The sequence below is a fragment of the Bidens hawaiensis genome, unplaced genomic scaffold (genome assembly GCF_021521415.1).
Source record: "Bidens hawaiensis isolate Kalapana, Puna unplaced genomic scaffold, B.hawaiensis_p1.1 tig00036154_1, whole genome shotgun sequence".
NCBI lineage: Eukaryota > Viridiplantae > Streptophyta > Magnoliopsida > Asterales > Asteraceae > Bidens > Bidens hawaiensis.
In genome coordinates, this window is record NW_027505397.1 from 1 (window position 1) to 3,906 (window position 3,906).

A 3,906-nucleotide genomic window follows, 5' to 3' on the forward strand; every position below is an offset into this window, starting at 1 on the left:
GGGGGTTCTGGGAAGGTAGGGGTGGGGGGGGGGAGGGGGGGGGGAAGGTCGAGGGGGATGGGAGGGGGAAGGTCTTCCGCTGACTTAATAATGTATTGGGCAATCTTTGATGAGGCTTCCGATCCACAGCTACTCCCCCTAAACAGATTAGTTTGTATGCAGATTCATCATCGGAGACAAAGACACATCATTAACTTCGTGATTGCGAATCACCATTCTTCAACAGGATGCAGAAGTTGCTTTTGACAGTACTTCGTTGACTTCTTCAACAGTAGCAGCTTCTGCAGGAATTGTTGAACTTGGAGATGATTGAGGAACATTTGACTCTTTTGCTTGATCCTCCTTAATCTCCACTGATGACATCTTCAGAATGCGGAAAATAAATTAAACTTGGTTGGCCCATAAATAGTCAGATGCTCCTGACTACCCCACAATAACTCATCAGTAAACACTTTTCTCTGTTCTTCTGTGTTCTTATAACAATCACCACTGTAGAAGCTCAATGAACAAGGGGTTATCCATTAAACTTGTAAACGATAATTCCTTCAGGTGATTGTGCTTTGTTCATTGCCCCAATTTGCCGCTTTAACCGTTAAACATTTAAACGCTCTGACTTTGCCGGCAAATATCAGTGAAAATTTCACTGTCACCAAACTTTTTCTGGATTGTAATCAACTTGTATAGGATGTCCAGAAAAATCTTCATCACTGACCCGAAAATTAACCGAAAATTTCCCGGAAATTTTGTCGAAAAAATTTTATTTTTGCCAAACTTTTTCAGAAGACTTCCCGACTGATAAAAATGGCTTGGGCAAATTTTCGTGTAAGCGGGCGTTCCAGACTCTTTTTTTTTTTTTTTTTTTTTTTTTTTTTTTTTTTTTTTTTTTTGGTCTGGAACATGTTCGATCGAATGAAGCACAGATTCGATCGGATGAAGAACAGATTCGATCGGATGAAGAACTGGTTCGATCAGCTATTTGAATTTGACACTTTGAGCGGGAAAACCAGTTCGATCGAATACAATCTGATTCGATCGAATGAAGAACTGGTTCGATCCGCTATTTGAATTTGACACTTTGAGCGGGGAAAACCAGTTCGATCGAATACAATCTGATTCGATCGAATGAAGACAATCGAATGGGCGGGAAAACTGGCGTTTGAATTTGACACTTTCGAGCGGGAAGACTGATTCGATCGAATCAGTCAATCGAATAGGCCTATTCGATCGAATGGGGAACTCGTTCGATCGAATGTACTGATTCGACTCCTTCAACGCCAGCCCAGAAAACGCGAAGAACACGAAGAACACACCAACAGTTTAACGTCCAGAACGCAGAAAATCAAGAGCTCGGCTTGCTAGATCGGTTGTTAGACCTTTCTAGCGGTAACCGTGGCTCTGATACCAATTGTTGGATCAGCCGGGACCGAGACGATCCGAGCGCGTTCGAGACGGAAGGTTTGATAACCAAAGACGGATAGAAACAAACACGAAACAAACGATTTCATTGATAAAAACGAAAGATTACATGCTTGTTTAAACACTGAAATCACGATCTATGGCAGGGGGAGGTCGAGCATGGCCTCCCCCTCATCCGGACAGCACCTGGGCTCCGGGCACGCAAAAACCTTAAACTCTTACCTGTTCACGCCTGAAAGCTGGTATTTATACCCGCTGCCATTCGGTCAGGACTCATTCGATCGAATGAGTCCTATTCGATCGAATGGCAGACTCATTCGATCGAATCAGAAACTCATTCGATCGAATGAGTATCCATTTGAAAATGCTCTTTCAAATGGATCACTTTCAGCGTGAACCACTACCTAGGTGTACAGCATACAACATAAACATTCTAAACTATTCGCCAAGCGACGGCCACAAAACATGCACCAACACTTGTATGAACCATGTTCTTTGCAACAAAAGCATTATAAGATTCAGTGAACATTGAGAGCAAACCATGATAATCTGATCCATTACTTCCATTGCCACTAACAAAAGGTATATGTCCACTAGCCATTGAGGCTGAATCATATTCTTTCAAGAGTTGGACATTAAACCTCTACTGGTTTTGTGAGTTGTTTGAACTACCACCAACAAAAGCCTTAGGTGTATCAACACCATGTTCATTTGGTTCTTCAATGATGGGAATCTGTTGTTGGTTTTTGGTTGACAAGTTCCCCATAGGTGCAATGAGAGCATTGGTTACTTGAAAACATGGCTTCTCTTCTTTGATCATTCATTTTCAATCATTTCTATCTCTGCAGCCTGAAGGAAGCATACCACATCATCCACCTTCAAATCATTGAAATTTGGCTATTGAAGGATGAACTTGCAGTTAGTATACCATTCTTTGGGCATTGAATTGAGCAGCTTAGTATTCAGGTCAAAATCAGTCATGACATAATCAGTTGTCCTCAACTCATTCACAATAGCTTGAAATCGTTCTAGAATTGATTTCAATCTTTCTCCCTCCTTATACTTGAACCTTTCCAACTGTTGCTTCAATCTTTGCTTCTTTATGTTCTTCAGCTCAGTATTCCCCTCATACATCTCAAAGATGGCATCATACATTGCCTTGGCAGTTGTATGATGTGCCACCTTGGTTAAAATATCCCAAGACAGTCCCAGCTTAATCATAGCTAAGGCCCTGTCATCTATCTTTCTCAATCTTTCACGCACATCAACAGTTGCATTTGCATTTGCACCTTCATTGTTGTCCCGTGGTCCATTCTTGATTGAATTCCACACATCCACATCATTATAGCATACGGCTGCTTCAAAGAGTACTTTCCACTTGGTAAAGTTTTCCTGTCCATACAATCTTGGAATCTTGTTAGTAGACACTTCTTGTTTCTCATATCCAGACATTTTTGAAAGAATCAAAATCAGTTTCTTTGTAAAGACAGATTTTCAAAATAATCAGATCTGAAAACAGGTTGTTCAGATCTGATGTGTCTGATATGATTAGAGCAAGATTTATAAATAAAGATTAAAGCTTTAATTAAAATAAGGAAGAGAAAACACCAATAGATTGTAGATCTGGAAGAAAAATTAAGAACAGAGCTGCTGACGTCACTTTTCAATAGAACAGTTGTCTGCTTACGTCATCTTTCTTCAAATTTTCAATCAGCAACAAGAATCTTACTAAAATAGCTGCAACAAGCTCTGATACCACTTGTCAGATTGTTGGAACTTATGTTTTAGACCGACGCATCGAATTAATTTGTGGATGAAAAATATATAATTTGGTCTCAACCAAGGGTGGATGGATTGAAGACCAAGTCATGCTAGACTAGTATAAATAGTTGTTTTTATTCATTTGTCTAGATGAGTGTTTGTATTGTGTATGTGTGAGATCTAGGGTTTTATCCCTTTGAGAGAGTCTCCTCCTCCAGGATGAGCTCTCCTGGTGGCGGCTGATATTTCTTAATCGATTGTATGTATGAATGTATGTATGAGTTTTTCATGTTATGAGAATCATTCGGCTAATATTTCATACTACCGTTTATATCTTTTGTGTATTGATTACAATTGTTCATCCTATTATTGATTGTTAATCAAATCAGGCTCTCTCCCAATACACCTCATCCGTCCAAAAATCTTTCAAGAGTGAATACGAGTGAGATTCGATCCTAACCCTAGACCCGAGCTCAACACCGTTGAATAATAACGACTATTTTCACGCTTCCGCACCGGGGCTCGGTTCTCTCAATTGGTATCAGAGAATGGGTTACCGAATCGTTCAGACTAACCGCTAAACTGATTCATTTCGCTCTTGAATCAACCATGGACGTTAAACGATGAAGTTCGTTGAAATTATTTTTGGGGGTTTTGAAATTATTTGATGATTTGGAGAAAAGTATATGGATTGATGTTTGGGTTGATGACTCGTTCGGAGATCCAACA